Here is a 12,647-nt window from a genome sequence, read left to right as displayed (position 1 = left end):
CCGAACCCCACTCTATTGTGCGAATGGGCTGACTGCAACATTGAAAACTCCAAAAGACTGGAAGTAAGGAGCTGTGGCTTCCTGCAGGGCTTCGCATCCGGCTGACGTTTTAAAAGCACTTTAAGTAACCTTGCAATTCTAGTTAAACATGCAGAATTGGACAGAACTGAACTGTTGGAGGAAATCGACAAAATTAATGAAGAAATTGAAGCCCTTAATGATGTGGACGAAGCGACTAAACTAAGAAAGGAAATGTGCATCAGATTAAAAAAAGAGGAAGACATCATTAAGAATCGCAAAACTTATAAATTCTTTAGAGACAAGACTGATTATGAGACAGGCCAAATTTTTACTTTCTCTAGAAAATATGAGGCCCTAAGAAAAAATAAACAAGCAAATAAACAAGGGGCTACCACTACCAAAAAAACGAGTACTATCACTGAAAAAAATGCTACTGGATCATCCATGTCAGAGGACAGTTCTAATCCTGACAGTGATCAGGAGAAGGATGAACAGGCAAGGGCAGCGGGACCCAAAAACACATTGGATGAGGAGCTGGCCCTTTTTTGCGAGGACAGAAGACAAACCTTGCGACCTCGGACAAGACAACAACATTACGCCGCGCAAAAAACATCAAACGACGAGAGCGGAGAAAAGCAAACAAACACAGGCGCAAACTGGAAAAACAAAAACAAAAAGAGAGGAGGGTGGAACAAAAAGTAATCGCTCCCATGGATGTTGATAAAACCATTGTCAACCTCGCGGGCATAGAACTCAGTGAAAAAGAGAAAGAAATTTTGAGCCTGGGCCTAACCTATTGTCCAAAAAGGGATTTTAATTATGTCAATATGAAATTGGATGTCTACAAAAGCACTAGAAAACTCAAACTTAAAAAATATTTCACAATGAACAAATTTGAAAATGCACAAACAACTTTGCCAGCAAATGAAGAAAACCGCGCCAGCCAGGCAACAGTGGCACTAATGGGAGAACTGGCCGAAATGTGGGGGTCAAGCACACCCCACGACAATGAACAAGCTGTATCTTTGACTGGTAGTGAAAGTCTCAATGTATCTACAGACCAACGGATAAAGAAACCTCTAACTAGTTTTAGAGCTAAGTCTACATATACTCCCATCATGCTCAAAGACTCCATAGATTTATTTCATGAACAAGTCACCAACCAATTGAAAGATCTGAACACCAAAATACACAGAGGCAGACATAAATACAATAAAGAAATAGCGGACTACAGGGCCCTTATCTCCAAACTACAGAGTAATCGTAACGTAATCATCAGAGCATCAGATAAGGGTGGGAACATCGTGTTGCTCCAGAGAGAAATGTATGTGAATGAAGCACTTCTACAACTAAATGATAGAATGTGTTATACCAGATTTTCCAGTGCAGAACTCAAAAACATGTACTCAAACTGCTATAAAAACCTTTCCAAATGGAAATCAAAGGGTCTTATCACCAACCAGGAGCACATATTCCTACTAAATGATTACCCGGTGGTACCGACTACATACTTTCTGCCCAAGCTTCATAAAAATCCCACAAATCCTCCGGGACGCCCTATTATTTCAGCTAGGAACAGCTGCTTGGAACATATGTCCCAGTATGTAGATTTTTTCTTGCAGGGGGAGGTTAAAAAACTCCCATCATACGTCAGCGATACGAGCGATTTTTTGAACAAGATAAAAAATATCCAGTGGCAGGAAAACTACATACTCATCGCTCTGGACGTCTGCTCGCTGTATACCAGCATCGTACATACAGATGGACTTAATGCTCTTGATTACTATTTGCAGAGATCTTTACCCAACATGCCTGAACATAGGATGATGTTGTTAGAAATGGTTAGAATGTGTTTGAATAACAACGTCTTCATGTTTAATAATCTTATGTACAGGCAGTTGCGGGGTGTGGCCATGGGGGCCAGCATCTCCCCCAGCTACGCATGTCTCCACATGGGCTGGTGGGAGGAGATGGTCCTCATGGTCTCACACTCAACAACTATGCGGACTCAGGTAGTTACCTGGCTACGCTTTATTGATGATCTCTTTGTGATCTGGCAGGGGGATATGTCATCAGCAGAAAATGTTATCTCTGACCTCAACGACAATAGTCTAAACCTCCAGTTCACAGCTACATTGAGCAAATCGTCCATTACATTTCTTGATACTGAGGTGTTTATAGAACAGGGCAAGATAGAGACAAGATTACACCGCAAGACAACAGCCGGTAACTCTACTCTTCACGCTACCAGTTCCCACATCAAGCACCTCATAAACAGCATTCCCTATGGCGAGATGCTACGCCTTAAAAGGATACACAGCAGGCAAACGGATCTAGATTTGGCACAGAGGGATAGCAAAATAAGATTCTTAGCTAGGGGGTATTCCCCCAAAATCATAGATGCAGCAATCTTGAAGGCTAATCAGAAAGACAGATCTCTTCTATTGGTTGGTAACTCATCTTTAACAACAGTTCCTGAGGATACCGCCATTACAAATTGTGAATTTAGATTTATTGTACAGTACAACGCCCAACACAAGGAGATAGCTAAAATCATCAGTAAGAACTGGCCATTAGTCCTGAGTGACCCAGTGATAGGGAGGGATCTCCCTAAGAGGCCCAGCATAACATACAGTAGAGGGCAGTCGATGAGGGATGAACTGGTCAACACCAGCCCTGAGGTACTGGAAGCATCAACCAGGTACTTAACCCATGCAGGCTTTTACAATTGTAAAGTCTGCAAAGCATGCCAACAAGCTATCAACAAAAATAGCTACCATTCCCCTTTTGATAGCAGGGAACATAAAATCACCAAATTATTAACATGTAAGACGGAATTTGCCGTCTACGTGTTAATATGTCCCTGCAACCTGCTGTACGTTGGGAGCACCAAGCTCCCAGTACACAAAAGAATTTTGCAGCACCTTCGGGCAATTGGGAATCAGGATAATACTTATCCTGTAGCGAGGCATTTTAAGTCAAAACACAATTCCAGAAGCAGTGACCTCAGATACTATGTGATTGATTGTGTACAGGCCAGTAGGAGAGGAGGCAACAGAGAAGACAAACTACGCCGCCTCGAGACGCAATATATCATTGAGCTTAATACTAAGCATCCCTCAGGCTTAAACATCACAGAGGATTTATACACCTGCCTATAACAAAATGTACATAGAATATGAATATCCCTCAACATACAATCTACTTAAGTACTGTATGGGCCTCCCTAACATAGAGAAATATTTTAGATTATTTATGTCCTTTTGTACTTTTTTACCAGACCTATCAATTAGTTTGTTATTCTAACAAATCTATTTATATGATGATTTTAGACATATGACTCATATTCATTTATTCTAGCCTTTTATATAAAACAACCATTTTAAGGTTTTTATAGGTTCATCTATGAATTATGAATGATTTTATGTCTTTTAAATCAGTGGGCTACTTTTGGTATATTGTACAAATGGTTTTACATGAATGGTATCATATTTTCTCTAGTACTGTACATAATGATAATGTTATTACTGGTAGGACGATAAGCACTTGGGCAATATCATGGATTTTACAGAGATTATTTTTCTATACCTAATGTGCAATATCGTTTCTTCTAATGGAGAATGTGTCCTCAGACACTTTGAAGCTTTCCAGATATTATGCATTTGCACTTTATAAACACTCTCCATGACTTTTCAGTCTGTATATATCACTTGACAATGTATGAACATGTGGGGCTCCACATGGGTATTTGCTATAATAGTATGGTTCCTATGATAACAGTATTATACTGATATTATTACTAGAATTTGAACATCACAGAATATCGCACCTTAACCGAAAATGAATTTTAATTGTTTTTTTGTCTTAAATCACAAACACTTTTTTGGTTTAACTCACTTTTAATTTATCATCACCAAACACTTATTTCGCACGTTTTATTATGTCTACAGTTGGTCATTTAAACATTGATGTTGTAATATATTCCATCATACTACAATTCATGAATGCATTAGCAGATATTAAAGTAAAAAGTGAGTAGTCCTTAGGGAGCCAACTCTTCTATTTCCATCGCATTTGTAGTTTGACCTGCACTGGTAGAATGTATTTAAACGTGTGTCAGGTGATTACCTGTGTCATGTGATCAAGCGCTCTGTGAAGCACGAAACGCGTTGTGATGACTATGGGAATACCACTTGCTGAATAAATCATCTTTGCACTGAATTTTGGGTTCGAGTCGGTTTTTGGCAGCTGACTGAGAGCTCTGCGCTACACCGGATTATTCCTGGAATATATATATATATATATATACCCGCAGTGGGTTTCCCGGCGCTAGGGATAGACTCAAGAAGAAAGAAATATCAGGTAATATCAAGCAGACCAGAACAACGGGCAGATCACTCAAAAAGCAAGGTCTTAAGTCCCTTCCGGAACTGCAGCAAGTTATTCTCCAATTTTAAAGCAACTGGTAAAGCGTTCCAGAGCTTAGGACCTAGACGAGCGAAAGCCGGCCCACCCATTCTAGCGAGTTTGAATCTTGGGATAATGAAGTCTCCATTCCCAGAAGATCTAAGGGTTCGATGAGTCCTATATGGTTGAACTAAGTTCTGTAGGTATTTTGGGGCTGTGCCCTGCCTGATCTTGAACAGATAACATAAGGCTTTAAATTTAATCCGGCTTGAGATTTTAAGCCAGTGTAAGTCACGTAGAGCAGAGGATGCTGAAATTTTCCTAGGGACCTTCCGAAGCAGGTGGGCAGCCGCATTGTGGACTACCTGAAGAATCTTAATGGTTGCAACATCAGCTCCCAAATAGAGAACATTACCGTAGTCCAGGCGGGAAACAACCAACGCCTGGACAACAGTTCTCTGGGTGGATAGGGGCAGCATCCATACAATTTTCTGGAGCCATCTCAAGGTGGAAAAGCAGATCGCTGCAACCTTTGTAGCCTGCTGCCTCATAGATAACTTGTCGTCAACAAGGAAACCAAGGTTGCGAACCACTGCGGCTGGTTGTGGAAGTGGTCCCATATCACTAGGCCAATGTTGGGGGCCCCATAGATTTTTATTCTTGCCCAATATCACCACCTCTGTCTTCTCCCCATTTAATTTCAGACAGTTCTTCTGCATCCACTCGGTCACGCGTATAAATATATATATATATATAGATATATAGATATATATATATATATATAGATATATATATATATATATATATATATTGCGCTAACGAACAGGTTACTTACCTTCAGTAACATATTATCTAGTAGATTCTGCAGATTCCTTACTTTAGGAATTCCAACCAGGCGTGGGACTTAATCTGTAAATTCTTCAGCAGTCCCTTTGCGCGCCGGGGGATGTCGCCTTATGACTCCATGATGACGTCGACTCAGATTGTGAGGTCAGTGGGATCATATAAGTCCCCTCTGTCGTGCGGACTTCAGTTTCTTCTGTGAAACCTTCCGCGCTAAAATGTGCAGGCACTATACAAACTGGCCGTGGAAACAATGTGCCATAAAAGAAAAATATATTCTTAAAGTCATAATGAGAAAATAGAAATAAATGTTATGATAACACCGAGAGAAGGCCCATATGGAAAGACCCAACGGTGAGAAGAAGCATCTGGAAATTAAGGGTATGGCAATACCAGGTCAAGATGTAAGAAGTAAGACCAAATGGGCCGTTGAATCATACAATTACATGAAACAGTGATCACTGGTATATAAAACAAGTACTGAAAAGGGTACAGTATAGAACGTTCACATAGCGGGATGATGGGCACGAAGTTAAGGAATCTGTGGCTAGGTTGTGTTTCTACCAGATAACACGTTACCTAAGGTAAGTAACATGTTCATCTGATAGAGACAGGCTCATGGTGGCCCTGTGCAGGGAGCGTAGGTGGGGGCCCCGATGCGAATGGTGCCTAGTGAGCAAGCGAAAGGTAGTAGCAGATAGGCATAGGAACTACTTTGAATTATTGAAGTACAGATGGTGTAGGGTCGGGGTAGTTTGTATGAAGCCAATTCACGGAGAAAAAAAATGTACGGCTCCATAAGCAGTACATGTATAATCAACGGACAGGTTCGTGAGGCTTCGATTTGTCTGCTCCCACTGATGCCTACATACTGATACCATTTAGGTTACGAAATGAGCACTGCATTTCACACCTACTTCTTAGAACTGCCCGACTCCCATATTTGTAATTTTGCCTCAAAAAGTAACATGTAATTACAGAAATGATACTCATTGCTCCAGTGTAATGGAAATTCTGTCCAGACCTAGAAAATCATTTACGCCTAGGAGCTCGTGCACAAGAAAGAACCGTGCACTTTTCTGCAATATTTTGTTAATGCTCCCTAGTTATGCTAACTAATCCAAACCTCTAATAGGCACAATTTTCTGATAACATATTTCACTTTTACTTAGCAATGGCCTAATGTTAATCTGAGCTGATATAATTGGTAAATAAACAGTAGTAAGTTTTGAAGAGTTAAAAGCAAAGTGATGGAAAGGGACAAAATACTTGACTGTCTTTTCACATTTTAAATGATAGTATTTTGTGTGGCAGAGAGCACCGTGTCCCTGCATATAAAAATCACCTTTTAGTTTCCACCTGAAACCCTCCCCCTGATCAAAAGCCTTTCCGTAACCAAGAGCACACGTGTGACCATACATCATCGGTTCAGACTCACTCGGACCACTTTACGCCTGCTCAGACAATGACTGCCATTGCAAGTGAAACAAGAGACACTCTCAGTTCCTGGATTGCCACAAAAATAAACGAAAGCCTTATTGGTCGCCTTCTGCTCTCGTGACAGCTGAGATGATTATTTCCTTCTACCGATTTGTCCACACAGCGCAATATTACTGTCCACTCAGTCACGTGTTCGTTCACCCATCCACTCACCCTCGCAGGTGCGCAATCACGCTAATTTGAAATGACATATTTTTTCATGAAATGGCTGGCACTTAAAATGAGCCTGAGGGCAAAACTCTCAGACTAATGTTATCGACTTAAGTGTCGATGGCGGAAGGGCGCCAATGTGACCAAACTTAACTAGGCCCAGTGCCCACCACGGCCACGCTCCTGCCGCCAAGGAACTGTTTGGAATATTACTCTCTTCTCAAAAGCAATTCAGGCAGGCACCACCTCACATAGTTACACACACGTGTCGTGTCTCGTGACAATGTGGCGCAGAGAGACAAAGTAATACCATTCAGTACTGATGACTACGCTGCGCACCAGATGTAAACAGTACACTCATGATAAATCATATTCATTACTAGGCATAAGGCAGCTTAACTGGAAAGACAGGCAGGCGATTATTATAACAAGTCATTAATAAATATATTTTGTGAGCACAGTCTCTCACCGGCGCGTTAGTCGGACTCTCGGGGAAGAGACTTGTCGGAGGACACTCATGTGTTCTAGTGTCACTGTCTGACTATCGATGATCGGACGGGCGACAGGACGAGGAGTCAGTTAATTTATTTCTTTATATATATGATTTTTAATTCTTCTCTACGATGTGACCGTGACGAGCTCGGAGTCGACGCACCGTCACTCAGTGACGCACTCTCCCAGTGAGGCGGGGCGGAGCGTGACGTGACCACAGCACCGCGACGCGTCACGGCTAAATTGCGCACTGCGCACAGCGCGCGGGGGCTGTCCCAGGGCCGTCACGTCGTCATAGGGTAAGATTGACGGCCCTGGGACCCAACTGCTGGCTGGCTGCCTGGGCAACTTCAAGTGAAACCAAACCCATGAATGACTATGACTACTGAACTTTAATCATGTAAACAACACAGCGCTCACGCGCGCCGTCGCTGGCATTGCCCGGTCGGAGGCCGCCAAATCCTGCCAGGGAGCCGCCAGTGATAGTTCCGAATCCGATCATCCGATCCTCGGCTCGGTGAGGTCGGCGTTGTGGCGGCCCCTCGGGTTTCGCGGCCCAGTGCAGGTGCACAGTTTGCACATGCCTAGGGCCGGCCCTGATAGAGACATCTAGCCACAGATTACTTAACTTTTTTAATTAAATACCATAGCTATACCCTCCCGGAGGAGGGTCTGCAAACTAATCCTACAAAACTGCCTTGTTAGCGGTCACCGAAGAAACTAGAAGGATACTGGACCAGGGAGGATCAGGGGCAGTGATCCTCCTTGATCTAAGTGCCGCCTTCGATACGGTCAGCTATACCACCTTGCTGGACCGTCTCTATAACATCGGAGTTTCAGGTGACGCTTTAAGGTGGTTTGACTCCTTTCTGTCTGGGAGGTCGTTTCAGATCTTCGACGGAAAGACAGTGTCCTCCAGCAAACCCCTGAGCTGCGGAGTGCCACAGGGCTCCTCCCTGAGCCCTGTATTGTTCAACGTGTACATGAGGCCGCTGGCGGGTGTTGTCGAACCATATGGCATTAAAATCGTATCATACGCCGACGACACCCAGCTTGTGGTCTCGCTGGCCACGGAGAACAACAGGCACTCCCCAGCAGACCTGCTAAAATGCCTAGAGGACGTTAAGGGATGGATGACCAACTCCTCCCTAAAACTAAACGGAGAAAAGACGGAGCTTATGCTCCAAGGCCCAACCTCCCCTGTGCCTTTCACTTCCTTGTGGCCCAGTGCACTGGGCCTTCCCCCCACTCCTAAGGAAAGTGTTAAAAGCCTGGGAGTGTGGCTAGACAACAAACTTTCCTTCTCCACCCAGGCCACAAAACTGTCCGCCACTTGCTTTGGCCTACTTAGAATCCTGAGGAAAGTTCTCCCGCTACTTCCCCTAGAGGCCAAAAAGGTGGCGGTACAAGGTCTCATCCAATCTCGCCTGGATTCAAACAATGCCCTATACGTGGGGGCTCCGGAGATGACCCTCAGGAAATTGCAAGTTGTTCAAAACTGTGCAGCACGCACCCTGCTGAAAATTCCGCGCACCCAGTCAGCCAGACCCGCTCTAAAAAGTCTCCACTGGCTGCCAGTGAGGCAGAGAGTGGCCTTCAAGGCGCTGTGCTTGGCGCACCGCGCCTTCTGAAAAACGGGCCCTGCCATCAACACCGACCTTGTCACCCCCTACCACCCTAACAGGAACCTTCGGTCGACGGAGGCATTCCTCGCCGTTGTTCCCAGAGTGAAGCGAGCCAGGTCTGGAGGTAGGCTGTTCTCTTTGAACACCGCCAGGCTCTGGAATGCTCTCCCCATCTCACTCCGGTCCAATCCAGACCTCCTCGCATTCCGAAAAAACCTAAAGACACTGCTGTTTGCTCAATCCTATGTACCTTAGCTCCTCTTCCCATCACTTTCCCTTCAACCCAGCGCTTGGACCCCTGCGGGCAGCAACCGCGCTTAATAAATATTTTTACAATTACAATTACAAAAGCTCTCAAAGAGAACCAGCTGGTCGAAATTCAATACAGACAAGACATATGCAGGAATTAAATGAAAAAAAGAGCATGGCTCTCTATAAAAACCGCGGTACTGACCACAGCCAATGTAAATCAGCAACAACCCCGCAGGCACAGAAAAACAAAAGCCTCAAGGGGAACAAGATAATACCCTGTCAGAAGACATCTGATAACAGTCCGATAATAGTATTTAACACCCAAAGGGTAAGTGAGCCTTGGACTAGAAGGGCCAAAGGCAACGAAAAAGCCGTGCAACTCACATTCTCTATATCATTAAAGAAATGACTGAAGGAAATCTGTCGCCCCACCCTACATCACTGGTGTATGGAAGTGGTGACTCCTATGCAGTGTAGGGAATAGGGTCTCCATGAGAGGAGTGAGAGGAAAGTTAGTACTGTGTGGCCTGTGTTGGTGATGGAGGAGCAGGTAGTAGACTGGTGGGCATGTCAGTCCTTTTTCTTTGATTAAGAGCCGGGGCACAATCCAGGGCCTCTTGGAAAGAAAGCTGTCTTTTTGATGGCTGTATGGCAGTTCCAGGAGGGTCACGATAATTTGGCCCTTGTAAGAATGGATTTCCAAATATGTCTGTCGAGTTTCAATCTCCTTTCGGAGCTGATGCAAGAGAGGTTAGAACGTTTTGTCGCCGACCGTGGTGGTACTCTACTTCGGCGTTGAATGCGTCAGGACCGACAGTGTTTTTGTAACTGATGGTATCAGCTCCCTCAGTTTATTCAATGCCGAGCTGGTCACTGTTGGTGCCGAGCCGGCTGTCTTGGAGTGTCTGTTTGGTGCCAAGCCACAGCTGAGCGTTGTAGCCTAAGTTGATGGTTGGTGGGGACCATGGCCCGAGGGCAGTGGCGGACCGATGGTCTGCTGCTGGTGTTCGTGGGTGGCTACGCAGCCATTTGTAGATGCCTGTTCAACCTGCGAGCTGTATCAATGAGGAAAAGGTTCTGTACTCATAACCTATTGAGCTTCTGCAAGGTCTTCGATCTCCAGGTCAGAGCTGGCGCTGTCCTCTGGTGAGTAAGCCTGCTCATTGGCTGCAGACACTTCGGTGTGATGTTTTGAAACTCTTCAGTGCTTAAGAAGTCCACCAGATCTTTTCCCCTCCTATGCGACATCTCCAAGTGTCAGGCCAGACAGTCACAGAGGGTCTTCCTCATTCTCAAGGAGTGGCAAGTGTTGCAAACAAGCTTGTCATGCTCATGTGAAAGGCTATGGTTCCAGACTTTATGACGATTTGCCTGTGAATATTTTGAGTGGCACAGAGAACAATATCTAAAAGGCATTCCTTATATCATCCTCGTGACATGGTATGGAACCAATCAGAAGTCCTGAGAAAGACGGCCCTGAAGGGTGAGGCCCCATGAGATGAGTGAGCAAGATCGAAAAAGAGGATCTCCCAGGCACAGCTGGAGTTGTCGACCAGGAATGGAAGGAAAATGGGATACACGATCGAAAACAAAACCGATGGTTAGGAGTTAGTAGTTGGAACCAACAAGAATACCAATGAAGGTCTACAACAGAGCATGGGAGCACATGTCTGAACCAGACTGCAGAAAAAAAACAATCTAATGGTGGAGTTGATACCTATGCACATTACTAGCATGAGGATGAATCGCCGAACCTTGTGATTAGAAAGACTTTGTTGCAGAAAACCAACTTGCCCATATCCGGGCCCAACACTAAATGGAAGAAGTATGCACAGCATGTGTATCTACAGCCACATATGCCTCAAGCATAAGCATTCTGAAGGTTCAACATCACCATCAAGTCTCCTGGATCCAGGGCAAAGAGAACCTGGGCCAGTATGAACATCTTGAATTAGTGGGAAGGCGTGGAGGGGTCAAAGTCTAAACTAGGTGGAAGTCCTTCACCCTTCTATGACACTGGGAAATACCAGGATTAAAACCCAGTTCCCATGTCCCATATAATGATTCAACAGAATACTGAAACTACCTCTTTATAACTTCCTCAGGTTAGTAGGTTTTTCCGAAACCTAGATTCTTGTAAATAAATCAGCAGGGGTCCTATCAAAGTACTGACATAGTGGGACAATTGACGATAGCACCAAAAGTGAGACAGAAGTAACCCAAAATCCAACTTGGCCGCACAAATGTTTTTAGTTTGCCATCACTGAGGAATGGTCTTCACACCCCTGGCAGCAAAGTTGGACCATATAGACTCCCTTGCCTCAGTCCTTATCTCTTTATTACCATAATTGGCTCTCTCCTATGTATCTTACTATCTCTTCCCATAAGGGAGGGTGCTTTTTGCCAACCATACAACATAATATGAAATACAGGATGATTGTGTACGAGGTGTCTTAACTGCCATATAAAGCGATCGAAGACCTCCACCGCTCCGCTTAAACACATCTCCTACTTAAACTCATTTAGGCTTTTATAATGTCTCATGAAAAAAGAAACCTATCTGCACCACTTAAAAAGAGAACCAATAAATTTCAAAATGAGACAGCTTCAAGCCCCCATGATCTCTGGCCACATAGAGATTCTCCAGTGTCAGTCTTGTTTTCTCCCCAAGGTAGACAAATAATTTCACCATCAAGGAGAGCTCCTCTCACATTCTTTGAGGGACCTTAAGGGATAGCATTGAAAAAACATAATTAAAGTGAGACATAACTCTAATTGTTCCTACTTGGGTCCTCCCCCCCCACAGACAAATTAAAAGCTGACCACCTCAAAGATCTTGTTTTATTCTGTTTATCTCAAGCCCTAGCTTATATTTTACCATAGAATCGTGGCCCTATTTAGAAGCAGACACTATCCATATAAAAGGGTGCCTGCCTAAGAATGGTGAAGTCATAGGGGAGTGTCACCAGAGTCCTATCTACCAAAGAACAGGTTAGGTCTCCAGGGTCTGCCGGACTCCATCACCATTGTGTGGGTCAATTGACAAAATGTCATTGCTGCAGACGTTTGCATAAATAGAAAGTACATCCCATTCGACAGATGCTCAATCCAAGATGACTGCTGTGATATTTGGGAGGCGACCAGTCCTCTTTTTATGTGGACTGTTCCTTGCTTCCCCACCTCAAAGCCTTGCAACCAATGCTCACTAGTAGGATGATCATTTCGAATCACTCTCTTTCCAACCACCCACATGGTTAGTATCTCTGAGCTCTGCTGCGCTTATGGATTTGGGAAAGGTCATGTAATGCGCCTCTGTCAGGGTATAGGTTTTCAGACCAGCTCTCCCACACTTCTGGG

The sequence above is a fragment of the Lissotriton vulgaris genome, unplaced genomic scaffold, assembly GCF_964263255.1.
Source record: "Lissotriton vulgaris unplaced genomic scaffold, aLisVul1.2 SCAFFOLD_2563, whole genome shotgun sequence".
NCBI classification, from domain to species: domain Eukaryota; kingdom Metazoa; phylum Chordata; class Amphibia; order Caudata; family Salamandridae; genus Lissotriton; species Lissotriton vulgaris.
Note: the sequence above shows the minus strand (reverse complement) of the source record.